Consider the following 19,402-nt stretch of genomic DNA (forward strand, 5'->3'; position numbering starts at 1 on the left):
ACTGAAAAAAAAGAAGTCCCTCTTGCCTCCATTCCCCACCAAGCATGAGTACAATGTGACGGTAGATTTCTGAGATGAACCACTCTGACCCAAGGCAGGGCCGAGCAAAGCACTCTCTTCTTATGAAGGAGAAAGGAACGCAGCTTTCCTGCCCTCTATGGAAATTTAGTAGTAATCTCCAGGCGCTGCATCTCTTCTGTCACTGCACATTAGAATCCCCTGGGGAGTTTTAAAAAAATTCCTGACATCTAGAACCCTCACCTAGAGATTCTGATTGGTCTAAGGTGAAGCCTGGGTAGCATTGTCTTTATGGCTCCCTCCATGTTAATCCTACAGGTGGTGATGAGTGAGTCCAGAGAATCTGCGGGAGTTGTGCAGGATGGATGATAACAAAGTCAGGAAGGCATGTGCACCTCTGGTATAAGGGCTGCAACATGATTTTGTACAGGACGTGGATGAGAGATATGGCAAAAATTGCGAAGGTGGCTCTAAAATGTCCGGAATTTGGAGAAACTCTGGGGTAGATCATCCACTATGGTTTGGGGCTGGCCGGGTTTCCTGCTCTAGCCCTTGAAATAGGAGCTTCTGCCAACATTTAGGCAAGTATTTGGAGGTGTTGAGAAGTGAGTTTATTTCCCGGGGACAGTGATCTCATCCCCTGCAGTACAAAGTGGCAATTATCCTCCATTTTCCATTCTTTGTGACCCTGCCAGCAGCTGTATTTCCCAGCCTCCCTGCGGGCAGGGGTGGTCCTCTGACTAAACTCTGGCTAGGAGGGTGTAAGGGGAAAGGGTGCATGCAACTGCTGGGTCACATATTTGTAAAGGAAGCAGGTTGCCCTCCACTTCCTCTCTCTCCTCTTCCTGCTGGCTGGGGTGTGGTGGCCCCTGCAAGCAGAACTGAAGCCACATGTGAGGGAGGGCAGGGCAGCCCCGCCGCTCTGGACTGTGGTGCCAGAGGAAAGGAGAGCCTGTTATTTTACTGAAGTTACCTCATTGTTAAGTCTTTGTTTCAACAAGATAGCCTGTCTCTAACTAATACATTATTCTTTTGGCACCAACGTTGGCCCACTCCAAAATTCTAGGAAGAGGACAGGGAAAAGTGGAAAGAGGAGGGGGAGTAGGAGGATTTGCCCTCCTTTTGCCACCTAGGTGATCTGCGTTACTCTCTTCTCAAGTACCAGAGAAGTCTTCCCTGACTCTGTGATCAATTCCATCCCCTCTCGTACCACCACCAAACGCCTCTTTAGTTCCGTGCACCCTCAATTTACAGCATTGATCACAACCGTGATTTTTACACCCCCCTTTGGCTCCTGTTTCACCTTTGGGTTTGCTCTCAGCTGGCTCAGGTTCTTGGTTTGTTGTCCAAATCCTGCCAGAGCGGGGGGACATTATTCCTTGACCCCCTTGTCCCCCTGTCATTAGGAAGCAATGATCTGCAGTCAGACTCTGTGCCTCTTTCTCAGATTAAAACATGGTCCAGATGGAGCCCTTCCTTTTCTCTGTAGATTCCATTTGGTGACCTAGCCTTTTGCTGAAGATTGGCTCATTCATTCAGCATGTATTTATTGAATGCCTACTGTGTGTCAGCCACAGTATGCCAGACACTGGGGGTAGAGTGTTGAGCAAAACCAACACGCTCTTTGCCTTCATATGGCTTATATGGAAAGAAAGTATTAACAGAATAACTTCATTGACCCACATTATTTGCAGAGAAACATTTGCATTTTTCTACTTTGCTCAGGCCTATCAGAAAAATGAGAACAATATTAGCTATCAGTGGCTTTTTTCCCTGGAAATGAGGAGAACTCTAGTGTCATTTCTGTTTTTATGATTTAGATTTTTCCCTCTGATGAGATAGCAAAGAAATAAGCTGGAGAAAAGGATTTTTACAGACCAGATAACAATTTAAAGCTGTGCGTCTGCCTCTCTCTTCCAGTATCTTACTGAAGCATCCTGGCTTAAACCAAAGGGAAAGCTCTAAGCTACTCCTACAAATAAAAGTAATATCCCTCCACACCTGAAATCTCAGAAGTCTTCTGTGGAGAGCTCAGTGTGGGGGTAGGGGGGACCCGCTAAAACCCGTGGCCTCAAGAAGATATTGCCAAAAAAGTGATGGAAGGATTCCCCCACCTCCATCCTCCCTAAATCCCATAGCATCTGTGGAATCTGAAAGGATAGGGAAAAGAACCAGTGAGTACAAAACAATCCAAGGGACAAATCGTGAGCTCTAAGGAGTGGGAGTTCTACCATGATGGCTTGGAGCCTGCATTCACGACCTGTAGGGGTAGAGGGGGGACCCTGTTGTGTGTGACCAGTACCTGCCAGGTAGCCCCTTGGGGAGGGAGTTATCTAGGGGGCGAGGGGTATAACTAAATAAATGCATAAATAAGCGAAAGAACTTTCAATTATTTATGAAAAGGCTTTTCACAGACTGAATATAATAATATGCCATAAACCAAGGGGGTATGTTTACCTCAACTTTCTGCAACTGAGGTCAGTTAGACAATCTAATGATCAAACAAAGTAGAATTTCCTTCTCCTTTTGGTCTCACAATCCATCAACATGAGGAGTCGTTAATGAAGCTCACTCTCAGCTACTGGCATTGAACTATCTTCACCTATTTCTGAGAAAAATCTCTGGACACGTGAAGGAATTCATCAAAGTGAAAAAGGTGGTGTACCCTGAAGATTCAGAACAAGGGACACACCATGCTGCCGCGATATTTAGGGGGGCAAGGCAATGATAGAAGCACACTCAGGTCCTATGAAAAGGTATCCTCAGAGAAGCAAAAGGAATTTTGGAGATACAAAACATGATTTCAAAAATGGGATAGCATAATCAAATGAATAAATTAAAAGGCTTTATCAAGAAACTCCTCTAGAATTTGGTGAAAAAAGACAAAAATCATAAAAGACAAGATATGAAACTAGATCAAATTATTCAATACTTATGTAAAAGGAGTTCCAGAAATACATGATGACGTAGATGGAGGGGAAGAAATAATCAAAGAAAAGAGAATTTGCTTGACCTGAATACTTAAATTTTTATGTCAAAAGGGCTTCCTGATTTATGCTTAGGATTAATTGGAAAAAAAAAGTTCTGCACTTGGAGATGTTTTGTGGGCTTTTATAAATTCTAAGTATAAAAAGAAGATACTAAAATTAGCTAGGGGAAGACAAGAGCAAACTAAACCTAAAGCAAGCAGAAGGAAATAATAAAGATTACAACAGAAGTTAGTAAAATAGAGCTAGAAAAATAATATAGAAAAATCAGTAAAATCAAAAGTTGGTATTTTGAATGAGTCATCAAAATTGGCAAATCTTTAGGAAGACTGATCAAGGAAAAAAAACCTCAAATTACTAAAATCAAGAATGAAAAAGAGGACATTTGTAATATATACGTATTTGGTCTTCCTCCTGGTTTTGGCACAGACCTAAAACCTTTGGCATTTCCTGAGTGAGAAGAAAGGTAAACGTGAAAGGAGTGTTTTTTGTTATTCATAAGAAACCCCTTCAACCATACCTGAGTTTGTTATTGAGATGACTTTGGGAAAGCCCCTAAGGAGGGAATGGGTGCTGGTTGCCAGGGGAACCACCTTTGTGCTTAGAGGGTTGGAAATTTCAGCCTCATCTCCCAACTTTCAGAGAGGAGAGAGAGGGCTAGAGGATGATTTAATCATCAGTGACCAATGATTTAATCACTCTTGCCTACATAAGGAAGCCTCCATAAAAATCCTTAAAGTGTAGGGTTTGGAGAGCTTGTCGGTTGGTGATGACAGAGGTGCTAGGAGGGCCTGGAAGCTCCTCACCCCTTCCCATGTAGCTTGGCCTACCCATCTCTGGCATCAGCTGTTCCTGAGTTGTATCCTTTTATAATAATCTGGTAACCTAGTAAGTAAACTGTTTCCTGAGTTCTGTGAGCCATTCTAGCAGATTATCAGACCTTTAGGAAGGGGTTGTTGGAACCTCTGGTTTATAGTCAGTTGGCCAGAAGAACAGGTAACAAGACAGACTTGCAGTTGGTGTCTGAGGTGGAGGGGTAGGGGCAGCCTTAACTCTGGAGGGTCTGCACTAACCCCAGGTAGACAGTGTCAGAGCTGTGAAATTATAGGGCATCTAGTTGGCATCTGCAGAGAACTGGAGAATTGGTTGGTTTGGGGAAAACTCTTCCATGCTTGGGTGTTAGATATGAAGTATTCAGAATAGTAGTAGAGATTTGAGAGGAGAAACTGAATTTTTTCCTTCTGACAATATTACTACTGACCTTACAGAAATAAAAAGGATTATAAGGGAATAATACTGTGAACACTGTAGACAAGGAATTAGCTAGCTTAAACAGAATGGACAAGTTCCTAGAAAGACGAAAGTAGCCAAGAAGCGGTAAAACATCTGAATAGACACTGAACAAGTAGAGATTGAGTTAGTAAAATGAAACCAAAAAACTACCCACAAAGAAAAGCCCAGGTCGAGATGTCATTGGGGAATTCTACCAAACATTTAAAGAATTAATGGAAGAGGGAACACTTTGCAATTCATTCTATGAGGCTAGTATTACCCTGATAGTCAAACAAGTTAAAAACATCACAGGAAATGTGGTATATCCATATCATGAATATGGATACAAATATCCTCAACAAAACTAAACCAAATCCAGCAGTGTATAAAAGGGATCATACACCAGGACCAAGTGGGATTTATCTCAGCAATGCAAGGTTGGTTTAATATTCCAAAGTCAATTTTGTGTACAATGTGAATAAAGGACAAAAGTCACATGATCATTTCAATAGATGCAGAAAGGTATTTGACACTAACATCCGTGCATTATAAAAATACTCAACAAACTAGGAATAGTAGGGAACTTCCTCACCCTGATAAAGGAGATCTATGAAAATTCCACAGCTATCATCATACTTAGTGCTGAAAGGCTGAATGAATGTTTTCTCCCTAAAATCAGGCACAAGAAGGATGTCTGCTCTCACTTCTATTCAACATTGTACTGGAGGTTGTAGCCAGGGCAGTTAGCTAGAAAATGGAATAAAAGCCATCCAGATTGGAAGGAAGAAGTCAAATTATCTCTAAGTGCAGATGACATGGTCTTGTATGTAGAAATCATAAAAAAAATCCACTAAAAATGATTAGAATTAATAAACGAGCTCAGTGACGTGGCAGCATACAAGATCAATAGGCAAATATCAACTGTAGTTCTATACACTAGTAATGAACAAACTGGAAATGAAATTAAGAAAACAATTCCATTTCCAATGGCATCAAAAAATGAAATAGTAATAGACTTAACAAGAGATTCAGAACTTGTACACTACAACTACAAAACATTATTGAAAGACATGAAACAAGATTTAAATAAACAGGTTCATACATTGGAGGACAGTATTGTTAAGATTGGCAATACTTCCCAAATTAATCTACAGATTCAACAAAATCTTTATTCAAACCACAACTGGCTTCTTTGCAGAAATCAACAGGCTGATGCTAAAATTCATATGGAAATTTATGGAACCCCGAACAGCCAAAAAGAAATTTTGAAAGGGAAGGATGAAGATGGAGGATGCATACTTCCTGATTTCAAAACTTATTAGAAAGCTACCATAATCAAGACAGTGTGGTATTGGCATAAGGACAGACATATGGATCAATGGAATATAACTGAAAATCTAGAAATAGACCCTCCTATTTACAGTCAAGTAATTTTCAACAAAGACATCAAGACAACCCAGTGGGAGAAAGTATAGTCTCTTTCAACAAATGCGGGGATAACTGGAATTCACATGCAAAAGAATGAAGTTGAATTTCTGCCTCATTCCATGCACAAAAATGAACTCAAAATGGATCAAAGAACTAAATGTTAAGTACTAAAACTATTACATTCTTAGAAGAAAACATAAATGTAAATCTTTGTGGCCTTGGCACCAAAAACACAAACAGAAGGAAAAAAAATAGGTAACTTGACATCATCAAAATGAAAAATTTTTACGTTTTAAAGGACATCATTGAAAAGTGAAAAGACAGCCCATGGAAAGGGAGATAAATTTTGCAAATCATAGTTCTGATAATGAACTTGTGCTAGTATAGATAAGTCTTACAACCTCAAGATGCAAAGACAAATAACTTTAAGAATGGGCAAAAAAAAATCTATTTCCCCAAAGAAGATATACACATGACCAATAAACATGTGAAAAGATGTCAACATCATTAGTTATCAGGGCAATCAAACCCACAATGAGATGCCACTTCCCACTTACAAGAATGACTAAAAAAAAGAGAGATATAACAAGGGTTGGAGAGGATAAGAGAAATTGGAACCCTCATACACCATTGGCAGGAATGTAAAATGGTGCAACCACTTTGGAAAACAGCTTGAAAGTTCCTCAAAAGGTTAAAAAATCCAGTAATTCCACTCACAGATATATACTCCGAAAGAATAAGCAGGTGCTCAAACAAAAACTTGTACATGAATATTCATAGCATTATTCATAGTATAAAAAAAGGAAACAACTGAAATGTCTATCTACCAATGAATGGATGAAAAAATATGGTATACTCATACAATGGAATAATCAGGAACAAAAAGAAATGAAGTACTGATACGTGCTACAACATGGATGGACTGTGAAAACATTCTAAGTGCAAGAAGCTGATCTTAAAAGACCATATAAAGTATGTATCATTCCATTTATATGAAATGTCCGGAATAGGCAAATCCACAGAAGCAGAGAATAGATTAGTAGTTGCCGAAGGCTGTGGGCAGAAGTAGGATGGAGGAGGGGTAAGAGGGGTAAGAGGGGTTGGGGGCGTTTGGGTGAAATAGGGAGTACTTCTAAGGGGTAGAGAGTTTCTTGTTGGAGGGATGAAAATATTCCAAAATAGATTGTGGTGATGGTTGCACAACCCTGAATATACTAAAAACTGTGTACATTTAAAATTGGTGAATTATATGGTATGTGAATTATAGTTTCAATAAAGCTGTTATAAAAATAGCAGTGGTGAATCACCAATATCAGTAAAAATTAGAGTTGGCTAAGCAATTGTTAGTGTGGTTGTTAAGGCTATTATAATTGAGAAAAATGTTTTATTGGGAAAACATATTCTTTGTACAACAATTATCAACATTTTGACAGTCTTATTTCATCTCATATTTTTAAAGATCAGTGATAATCTGGGACCATATAAACTCTTTTACATATTTAGAATACATATTTAGCATTTTTTTTCAGCTGTCCACAGATGAGTAGAAAAAATTCACTCCTCTTGTGTCTTTCTCCTTTAATCTCATTTACCACACTCACAACACTTCTGATGCCATTTGTGTGGTGTTTTTTCCCCACACAAAGCGATCTCTATGATACCAGCTGTGTAGCCTATAATTCAATTAAATTCTGACACTAACTGGAGTAGCACAGAACCTATAAGTTAAGGGCCTACTCCCACAACACTGCCCGCCCCCTTTGGATGCCATTCAGAAGTGGTAGGTCCCAGGTTACCCACAACTTCTGTTGATTTGGCTACAAATCAGAGGTTCCCATGACCACCCTTACCCCCCTCTTTGAATTCAAGTATTTTCAAGAATAGCTCATAGAATTAAGAGAAACACTTATTTACATTTACCAGGATAACATGTGAAGAGATGAAGAGATACATAGAGCAAGGTCTGGGAGGGTCCCAAGCACAGGGGCATCTGTCCCAATGGAGTTGGGGTACAGCACTCTCCTGGTATGTGGATGTGTTCACCAACATGGGAGTTCTGCAGACCCCATATTATTGGATTTTTATGGAGGCTTCATCATGTCAGCATGATCAGTTATTGACTCCATTTCCACCCCTCTGCCCTCCGTGGAGAATGAGGAGGGGAGAGGTGGTGGGACTGGAATTCCAAGCTTCTAATCATAGCTTGGTCTTTCTGGTGACCAGCCCCCATCCAGGGGCCACCCAGGAGCCCACCCAGAGTTTTCTAGTTAGAACAAAAGACACTACTATCACCTAGGAAATTCCAGGGCATTTAGGAACTCTGCCAGGAACTGGGATCAAATATCAAATATTAGAACAAAAGAAGCTCTTAGTGCTCTGATCACTTAAGGAATCACAAGGGTTTGGGGAGTTCTATGCAGGAACTGGGGGCAGAAACCAATGTGTCTCTTTTTTATTATTCACAACAGAATACTTCTAAAGGATTATTATTTACTGAAGATGAGAATTGTCTCTCTTGTTTACATGCTGGATTCTTTCATGATTCAGAAATGATTTCAGATGCAAGTAACAAGAAACCCAACCACAGTGGCTTATACAAATGTGAGGCTACTTTTTCTTCATATGAGAAATCCAAAAGTAGGCAGCTATGGATATTGGTTCAGAAGCTCAACAATGTCAAAACAAATATTTCTGGGATTCTCTTGGTGTTTCTCAACATTAGCAGTCAAGACGGGAAGAAGGAGAAAGAAGACAGGACAGTGCCAACATCAGAAAAGTAAACGCTTAAAAAAAAAAAGAAAAAGCTTTCCCAGGAACCTCACCAACTTCCACTTACATCTGGGTCACATTGCCACCTCTGGTTGGAAAGTGGATGGGAAAAGGAGGGTCAGGGATGAGAATAGGAGGCAGGACACCAACCAACAATATCTGCTGGGATCCCAATGTCTATAACAATTTTTGATATATAGTAGGAGGTATCTCCATAGTCCTTTATAAATATCTGTTGAATGCATATGGTAGAATATTCACAAATATTCAGTTCTCCTCCATTTAGAGGATAAGACATCCATGCTTTGTTGAACTCAGGTGTCTGAACTTTCTTCGGCCAATGAAACGGACACAGAAGTGGCTCTAAGAGCTAGGCCCTCTTTTCTCTGCCCCTGTGATCATGGAACCATTTGTCAAAATGGAGCTTCTATCAGCTCAGATCCCTGAATGAGCATGATGAGAACGCCCAGCTTACCCGTGTTATTTAAGCCACTGAGAATTTTTGGTTGTTGCTGCAGCTTAACCTAACCTATCCTGACTGATACAATGTTTGTACCCAGGCAAAGAAATTCACAACAAATCCCCAAATTAAAATTTTACAAACTGTATTTCCTGATCACATTAATAGCAAGACTGTGCCTAAATTAAGATAAATGGTAGCCATCTGGAAATTAAACAAAATAAAAAATAGCCCTTCAGTCAAAGTGGAAATCAATACTGAAAAAATAGGCTAGACATTTAAGATGATGAGAACACTATAAAAATACATACGGGGGTGTGACTAAAGTTATTCTTAGTAAAATCCATAATCCAAAGCTGTTACTACAAAAATAAATATGCTTAAGCATTGAAGATTGAGAATAATTGGATTAAGAATTCAAAATAAAAAGCTAGAAAATGAACAGCAAAATAAAAGCGAGAGGAAGAAATTAATAAAGATAAGAGCCTACATTAATCACAAAGCAAAAAGTCAGTGGAATTGATTAATCAAATCAAGGACCAGAACTTTGAAAGGATAAATCAAATAGACAAATCTCTGGGAAATGTGATTCCTCTCAAAGCAGGTGGAAACATAGATAGATATTCAATGTAAGGCATGCGAAAAGGACAATATAAATTGCTACAAGATTTCTGGTGGGCGGATTGACACAACTGTCAAAATGGAAAATGTGCATACCTTGAAAACTTGATGAATAAATAAACATTAGGTTGAACTGAATGAGGTTCTGAAATGTTGAAGTCTCATGGAAAAATACTACCTTTTTGTAAGAAGTTTGAACCACAGACTTGGTGAACAGGATAAAATGGAACCCTCTTTTCCATCAGCCTTTGGAGAGAGATGTGTCTCGATCATTTTGATCTTGGAGATGGCCGTACGACCTTGGCTCCATGATCCTGTGAATCAGTCCTGTACACAGGGGATGATCCCAGCTATCCTACTTCCCTTCCCACTTCCCTTCTGGAAATTTTTCCTGGGCTGACAGACAAAACCATCTCCAGGCTCCCGGAGCTTCCCCAGACTCAGTGTTCACAGTAATGCCTTCGCCACTCACTGAACTGTCCTTGTCTGATGCCTCCAAGGAATCTCCTTGAGTCACCTTGCCTCTTTTCATGCTATGAACCAAGGCCTTTTTGAACTCAGGTTCACATCCCCTCTTCTTTCACCATGTTGCCCTAGGCTTTACTCAACACTTATGGCTGGAAGGCTGGGGCTCATTCTGAGCACAGCCCTTACTCTGCCCTTAGCATCTTCATCACCCATGGGAAGATTTCTTTAACGCCCAGAATCCTAGAATGCAAAATGCAAATACATCCAGGCTTCTGGCGTAGAGTAGTCTCTGGCCATTGGGATTCGTGTCCAGAAATTATAGACTATTCATTCAGTTATGCATGTTTGCATTTATTCATTTACTGTAGTCACTCAAAAAAAATATTTGCATACCCTTTTAGTGCCGGATTCAGCAGTGAAACCAACAGAGGAAAATCCTTGCCCTCCTAAAGCTAACATTCTAGTAGGGTGGATAGACAGTAAACAAAAGAAGTGGGTGAACTATAGTGTATGTCAGTAGTAAAATCTATGGAGAAAAATAAAACAGAGGTGGAGGATACGGAGTATGTAAGGGGTAGAGGCCCCACTGAGAGGTGACATTTGGATAAAGATGTGAGGGAGAGTATGCTGCAGCTTTCCAAGAGACACATATTCCAGGCAGAGGGAATGGCAAGTGAAAAGCCCTAAAGAGGAAGCCTATGAAGATTGTCCGAGGAGACAGCAGGGAGGTCAGTAGTGCTGGAGCTAACTGAGCAAAGGGATGAGCACTAGGAGGTGAGCCCAGAGGGAAGAGTAGGCTGGAGGCCATTGTCAGAACCCTGGCTTTCTTCTGAGTGAGCTGGGAGCCATTGGAGAACCCTCAGATGGGGAGGGACGTGGAAGGACTCTGGCTGCTCTGCTGAAAACACACGGTAGCGAAGCTGGGATAAACAAAGGAGGCCAATCAAGAGGCTTCTGTAATAATCTGGTGAGAGGTGATGGTGGTGTGGGCCTGGGGGATGGCATGGAGGTGACACCTCAGGCAGTGCTGCTGAGAAGGGGGGTGTGAAGAAAGGTGACAGTGATGGCTCCAGTGCCAGCTTTGAACACCCAGAACACGCACCTCCTGTAGGAATCTCTGCAAGGTAGTGTGGGCTCTCATCGCTCATCTTCTAACCCCTTCCTCTCCGAGGACCTGCATGAGGTCATCTCCAAAAGCTGTTCCCTAGAACTCTGTGATTCTCCCTCCAGAGGGCTCTGTTCCCCACTGTTGGATGAAAAATGAATAGGATGAGAACACCAAGTGAGCACTGGCTCATCTGAATTCTGTCTCAGCCCCCTTGCTCTCTTCAGTGACAGGAAAAAAACATCACCGTGTAAGCTGCTCAATGAGAAACAATATTTAATTAGGGCTGAGAGAGTTAGACAAGCAAACAATTAAATGTTCTATTATGATCAGTCTTTAGCCATTTAAGCTTCAGTTCAATAAGGAATCATTATAAAGTTCTAATAGAAATGAAAATATAAATAGGGTAGTTTTGTGTTGCATTTCAACCATTGCCTCAGCCTTACAGATCTAAAGTTGGTTTGACCATGGCAGATGAAGGCTCCCAGCCACAAGGGGACTTAACACAGACAGGAAGAAGGTGGAAGGCAGGCATGTCCACCAGCAGGCTGGGGCGCAAGCAGGAGCCTTTCAGCTAAGCCTGTTTCATCCTGCACAACAGGGGCTTTTTCATTTTATTTTTAATGTCTGAGAAGCAACACGAGAATTCTGCCTGGGAGGCAGGAGAGGCAGCTTAAAAGAAGCTTCTAGATCTCTTGTGAGATGCTGGATTATAGAATAAACATGCCTAATAAAATCTCCCTGGTTACCCAGCTTTGAGGATTTGGAAATAACTTTAAGACTGTTTCTTGGAGGAATTACTTCACTGCAACTGGAAGGCTACCTTCTCAGGGCACCACATCACAGCTGAGGACTTTGGGATAAAGATATCATCCATCACTGAGGTCTGAGTCTCTGCATCCAGGATACCTGCACGGCCTTCTGGGGATGTAGAGAGGCAAGTCCAGGTTACCTCTTCCTTGTGTCCGTTCAATGTCTTTTTCCTCTCAAGGAGTTCCCATCTCTTCTCTGGAATATCTGGTGTGTCACAGGCTCTGGTCTGGATGTAGTCCTAAGGTAAGTCAGTTCTTTGCGATTGCAAGTGACAAAAATCCCACTCAAGTTAGTTTAGGCAAAATGGAGAACCTGTTGGTTTGTGTAACTGAAAAGTCTGGGGCTGGATCTAGCTTTGGGCATGACTGGATCCAGGTGCTGAAATGAAGTCCATGGGAATGTGTCCCCCTCAGCCTTGACTCTGCTTTCCTGGGTGTTGGCATCATTCACAGAAAAGTGTTCCCTGAGTGATGGCAAGAGGACTGCTGGAAGCACCAGGTTTATACATCTTTCAGCAATGGCAATAGAGAAACAACATCTCCTAACACCTCTAGTTAAAGACAGTTTGGGTTACATGCCCATCTGCAATCTGATTTTGGTGCCCAGAGGAGTGGAACATTCAGATTGGCCAGACTAGGGTCACATACCCATCTTTGAATCCAGTGGTGGGGTTAGCCCCTATAGTAATTATTTGATTATGAATGGGAGAAGGGTGGTTTCCCAGAGGAAAATCAGAGTATGGTTTCCAAAAGCAGATGTTTGCTAGGTAACAGTAACAGATTACCCCACATCCTTGCCTTCTGGTTTTCACAGTCATGATCAAAAGCTTGTAAGTCCCTATAAGCCTATATACCAGGCATGGTAGGATTGCTGTTGTAGCTTCATTGCAAAGGCAGTGGCCAGTGAGAAGAAACAGTCTGGACACCATGAGAGAACACATATCCTGCCCTTGATCTTCCAATATCTTTTAGGCTCTGAACTCTGGACTTGTAGTTCCCTTTTCTACTTTAGGGTCTTGTTCAAGATCGGTCATGAGCCAGGAAAGAACGCACATAAAATGAGGCACAGAATGAGTGTCTCAGGCTCATGGATCCAGGCCTCGAGAAAAGACCCTCTTTTTTCATTGCATTAGTCTTTGGTTGCCATCGGAACTGTAATATCTAGAGCAAAAGTTGGCAAACTTTCTATAAAGGGCCCAGATATTAAATATTTTAGGTTTTGCAGGTCTCTGTGGCAACTATTCCACCCTGCCGTTATAGTGCAAAAGCAGCCATAGACAAAAGTGAACAATAGGCTTGGCTCTGTGTCAGTAAAACTTTATTTACAAAAACAGGCCACAGGCCAGTATTGGGCCATGGACCATAATTTGCTGGCCTCTGATTCAGAGCACTGTTGCAGGTTGGGCTCCTTGGAACACTGCAGTGAAGAGAGAGTGCAAAAGGTTTTTTGAGGAGTAACACCTGTAAAGAAAATGGGAGAAGGCAAGGTGGGACCAGAGGAGCCCTGAAATGACATTGCAGACTCTATGAGGTCTCTGCCAGCCCAGGGGGAGCTCCGGAGGCCAGGCTGCCCATTAGAGAAGTCCTGCATTGGCAGAAATGACTAGGCCCTAGTACCACCACCTTGCTCAGTCACTGGCCAGGGGCCAACCCATGAAGAGTGTTACTTTGGTTCAAATGCTAAGGACCCTGAAGGAGCTGCCAGATGGAGGCTCTCAGCTATTCATACTCCTTGCCACTGGGCAGCTTGCTTCTCTTGAAGACGGACTTGAGTGGTGAGTCTCTGGGTCTTCCACAAGCCCCCAGATGAAGCAGTTAATGTGGGGGAAGAGTCTAGGGAGGAAGAGTAGGACTTTGGCCTGCCTCTAGAATGGCCCAAAAGGTTTAGATTTGGGACAAAAGTCTTCTAGTCCAAAGTGCGATTTCGCCCACAGCATTTTCTCCTGAGAACCTGTGGTGGCATTCAGGGGCCTGGCTCCTGGCCAAACTCATTGTCGCCACCACATTTGCGATTAATCAAATTCAGTTTTTTTTTTCTCTATTGGCCAACTTTTGGTTGTAGTTTGGCTTCCCATGTGACTTTCTCTACAGTAAAGATTGTGCTGGCCATTGGGCTTGAGTGAACAGTTACATTTCTCATTGTAAATGAATACTTTGAAATTATGCCTTACATACCAGCCTCTGTCTCGGGTAAGTCCGCCTCAGAGAAAGGGTCCACTGTCAGAGTCTGGACAACATTTCAGCCTCATCAACTGAGAACTGGACTGTGACCCACCAAAGCAAATGCCACCCCCTTAAGGCTTTTTGGAACTTAAGAAGTCCACCTTCCTTAGAAACTCCCCTAATATGTCAAGCTCTTCTTTGGACCTTCTACATGACAAACTTTTGAGAAGGTTGTTTGGGTGGACGACAACCACCAAATCTTGTAAGATGTAAAAGGCCCCACCATTCACCAGCACGTGTTTTACCATGAGGTCAGTGCTGAGATTAACAGCCATAAGCAGAATTCAAATGCCCCTACAGTGGGTCTGAAAGATGCATGGCTCTCAGGCCGACTGCACTTCCCTGCATCCCTTGCAGCTGGCTGAGCGTGGCCATGGATCTAAGGTCTAGCCAGTGGGATGTGGAGATAGATAAGCCATGGGGTCATCTTCTGAGTTTTGCTCTTACAGGAAAAAGGGCACACCTTCCCCACTTTCTCTTCCCTTTTCTACTCTCTGGGATATGGATGTGATGATTGGAGTAGTCATCTTGGGCCATAAGATGGAAGCCATGCAGTGAGGGAGGCAGAGCAAGGAACTAGAAGGATCCTTGTACTCATATCTGGATGGTTATGCAGATACCATACCAAACACTGACAGCCTATCTAGACTTTTTAATGACAGAGAAATTAATTTCTAACTTTTAAGCCACTATTAGTTTGGGTCCCTCTCTTATAAACAACTGAACTGATATCCTAATGAATTCAGGCCTTTTATTCCTCATGTGTGCAGCGAAAGAGGATCAACAGAAGATCGCAGGCTCTTGACAAATGTCTAAGAGGGTACAGTGTGAGCAAAGGAGCTGTGACCTGAGAGTTGAGGAATGGTGGCTAAAGGCTGGTTGAGGAGATGCATAGCTCTGGCCCCAGTGCCAGGGTCTTAACTGGGGAAAAGAGAGAGAGTGATCAGGAAACAGGAGAGAAAACCATGGGGCATTTGCTATATTCCAGGCACTGTGCCAGCCCTTTACACATTACCCAGTCCACTGGCCAAAAGTCCCAAGAATGCAAGAACTTAAAGTGGTTTGCCATTATATTCCCAGGGCCTAGAACAGTGCCTGGCTCATAGTAGACCCTCAATAAATATTTGTGGAATAAACGGATAAATTATCCTACAGTAATTCAATCAATGAGATCAGTAGTAGTAGCCTGATTTTAGCCAACGAGGAAAGCAAAATTCAGAGACATTAAGTAATTTGCCCAAGGTTGCAAGGTGGTAAGTAGCTGAACCAGGGTTCAAAACCAGGTGGGTCTGTAGCAAAGCTTTGGTTCTTTTCTCTGCTTGGATATCATCTCTTTTGGGAATACAGAATTTTATGTTTACATGGCCAGAGAAGCAGTATTTCTGTGTGGATCAGAGTTATTCAAACAACTAGTCTTAAATTCTGTTTTGAAGTAGCATAGAGTCCCTTCAGGATATCGTCTTTACAAGCAACAGGGAAGCTGAGACCACTGTGTGAGTCCAGGGTACAGGTGGGTCCACTGGAGGCAGAGGAAAAGAAATACCTGGAAAGAGCCCAGGTTAGCATGAAATTTCTGTGCTTAGGTCGGAGACAGTTGTCCTGTGTGGAAAAACCCCATCAGAAATATTATTGTAACTATGAATTTTTTTGCACATGTGCAATAACCAGAGGGGCTGTTTAGTGATGAAGATTAGCCAAAATAGTGTCCTCAAGTACAGGCAAAAGCTGTAATTCACCAGATAGTTGAGAGAACAGACCCAGTTGCAGATAGGTTTGTTTTGTTTTGTCTTGGAAGAGGGGAGGTTTAAAGCATTTGATAGCATTTTTAAAATGGGGAGAATTCTTTGAAAATCTAGGGCTTGAGCAGCTTCTGCCTTCTTTAAATGGGGCCTAGGTCGCCACTCATCAGGGTCCATGTGGCCAGCTGCCCTTGTTTATATCCCCAGTCTGGCTCTTGGTTCCTTCTGCATTTATAACCCTCCATTTTAGAGAGCAGAGCAGCGGGACTTCCAGAGGACAGAAATGGGTGTGGGTCTTCCCTGGGTTCTCACAGCCTAGGGTAGATCACAGGTGCTGACTTGTAGATGGCCAACCCGGAGCCCCAGGTCAACAGGGTCCTTACGCCCTTAGGGAGAGCAGAGCAGCACTTGTGTCACCATGACCTGAGCCAGAGGCCACACAAGGTCACAGGGGTGATATCTTCCTGAGTATTGGAGTGACCCCCCCCACCCCCCGGAGCTGCAGAATGTCCCATCATCTTGCTAGGCGTGGGGAGGTTGGCCACTGGTATGTGTGGCTCTGAAGGGGGCGAATGGATGAATGTGTGCGTGGGGTCTGTGTGTGGAGGCACTTTCCCCAGGTGGTTTCTGGGTGAGTGTTGTGTGTGCCGCGGGAGAGGGGCTTTGTATCTGCTGACATCAGAGGGAGCACACACATCCTGTCTGTATGACAATGACAGATGAGGATCCAGTGCTGTGAGCAGAGGGTGTGAAGCACGTGTGCAGCATCTGAATGAATGTGCTTAATTGTTATCATCACACAGCTCTTTTATCAGCATATTATTTGTTTAATAGCAGTTCTCCCTCCTCCAGGATAATTCATTCGGATTTAACATTGAGAATAGAACTAAGAACCATCCATCCTCATTTCGTAGGGTGTTTGGGATGATCTTCTGATTCTGGTTTGCCTGTCTGGTTAGTTGGTTAGCTAGCTCATTGAGTGGTTGTACTTTAAGTAACCTGAGTGGGTTTCATGTTTTTTTTTTTTCTGAGCTATGTCTTTGGCTTATTCAATGGAGTCATCAAATCCCTGTTCTCTCTGCAGCTCATTGCCACAGAATTTTTTCTTTCTTTCTTTCTTTAATTTTAATGAGTTTAAATCATCTCAGAATATATTAGATTATCCTCTCCCTTATGTTGGATATTTGTAGGGATGGAAGTCATCTTTTCTTCTCTTAATTGAACAAGGGCTGACTGCTGGGAGGTTTGGTATTCTGCTCAAAGATGTCCCTGAACATCCACAGCTGGGCTTCTGTCAGCTCTGTAAACAGCAAGGACAGGCCAGGGCGAAGGTGTTCCAGCATTTAGAGCTGGAACCTTGGCATGTGAGCAAAACTTGTTTGTGGCAGCCCGTTTGAAGTGATACTGAGTCCATGATGGCCGAGTCCTCCCTTAATTGGCAACCATCTGCCTCATGCAGTAATTCACAGGAAACTTGTGCCAGCATTTAGGCAGCTTCCTGTTTTGCAAATGATTTGTGATTCATCATGAACAAAAGATTGCTCTTCAGATGACCTGTCAGGGGAAGGGGCTGGGGTCCATAGGAATCTGTCCTCCGTGTTCTGTGGGGTAGGAGAGATCCGAGGGGACACGGTAGCGCAAGAGTAATGCAGTGGCGGATTGCAGCTAGCTTATACAATGCCTTTGTGTGGATTTGCAAGATGTGCCCTCTCTGGGTAGACACAGCCCCACGGCCACACGGTTTGGCAAGGGGAGGGCTCCTTCTAGGAAGAAAGTTTGCTTCTTTCCCCTGGCACATTCAGCCCTGTGCCAGAGAGTAAGGAAAGTGCTTTGGTAAGGAGAGTGTGGACTGTGTTTCAGGCCCCACTTGACCCCTTGGCCGGGTGCCTTAGTGCAGGGCCCCGAAGTAGATGCCACTCATTCTCTTGTGGCAACTGGGCAAGCCTCTCCTGGTGCTGGTTCCTCCCACCTTGAGAGTATTAAAAACAAAGACAACAGGCCCAAAATGGAGTCACTTATGCTAAGCTCCACCTCACCAAACCAAGGCTTACCTTAATAATAGTTTCTGCTCTTCCAGAAATAGAACCTTAAACCATGAGTCAGGTAATCTGCCTGATAAATGCCTTTCATCCCCTAAAGGGAAGTACCCAATGCCACTTTTTTGCTCTCATCTTCCTGCTCCCTTCTGCCTATAGAATCTCTTGCCTTATGTAGCTCTTCAGAGCTCCTTTCTGTCTGTTAGATTGAACGTTGTCCACTTCATGAATTGTGGAATAAAGAAAATAAGATCTTCAAAATTTGCTCAGTTGAATTTTATTTTTTTTAACAAGAGAAAGAACAATATATCCTTTTTGCCTTCTCTTTCTCATGTCTTCCTCATATCTCAGCTATTCTGTTATGATGTAGGTATTATTGGTCCCATTTTAGAGATAAGAAAACTGAGGATCAGAGAGATTTTCCAAGGCTATGAAGCTTGCAAGTGATGGATTGGGATGATTAGAACCAAGCCTGTCTACTCTAAAGCCCATGGTCTTTCAACTACATTTCCTTATAAATATCATTGGGTGGATTTGGATTTTGTGTGATCAGGATACTGCAGTGTTGGGTCTCTTCTCCTCAATCCTGTGGTAATGTCTTAGTGTAACTCTAGCTGCCAGCTCTTTGCCAGGCTCTGTGATAATTGTTGGGTTTAAGAGATAAATGAGCGAAAGGATCTTCCTGTCAGAAGCAATTGACAAGTCCTGTCACCCAACTACCTGTGTCCATTTCTGTGTCTGCATGAAAGGTACCTAGGGGAGAAGAAGGAGTCCTGGACTGGAGGTCAGGGGTCAAGCTCCTGGACTGGAGCTTTGCCTCGGGTTGGCTCATGATTTGCTCTGTGAAACCCTGAGCAAATCACTCAGCAAAATGACCATTTCATGCAATCTGTTTTGCTAGGGACTTTCCTGGTTTTAGCATTGAAAGTCCCACATCCTGGGAATCTCCCACACCTCTCCACAAACCACCACAGTTGGTCACCCTACACTCAACCCTAAAACTCCCATCAGGCTCCTTCAGGAGATTGCAAAGCACTTTGCAGAAGAGGAACGTTTTCTTTTGTTTTTTATTATATAAGTCATGCATGTTGATGGCAGGAAATAGAGATAACAAAAAAAAAGTACTGTGCTAAAATGGTTAATAAACATAAGTAAAGACGCTCAATTTCACTCTTAGAAAAATGCAAATCAAAACAAGATATCACTTTCACCTCTCAGATTGGAAAAAAAATGAAAACATCGAGAACACATAGTTTCAGCTGGAGAGAATGCGGAGGATGCATGCCCTTCCATTTTCCATGATGGGAATGCAAATTGCACAACCTTTTAGGAGGTCCGTTTGGCATATCTATTAGCATCTGAAGGTGTACATCCTTTGTCCTAACAAATCCATTTCCAGGAATGGGTCCTACAGAAATACTTGCATGAGTCCACGAGGATGTATACGAAATAATGTTCATTACA

The sequence above is a fragment of the Ailuropoda melanoleuca genome, chromosome 10 (genome assembly GCF_002007445.2).
Source record: "Ailuropoda melanoleuca isolate Jingjing chromosome 10, ASM200744v2, whole genome shotgun sequence".
Classification (NCBI taxonomy): domain Eukaryota; kingdom Metazoa; phylum Chordata; class Mammalia; order Carnivora; family Ursidae; genus Ailuropoda; species Ailuropoda melanoleuca.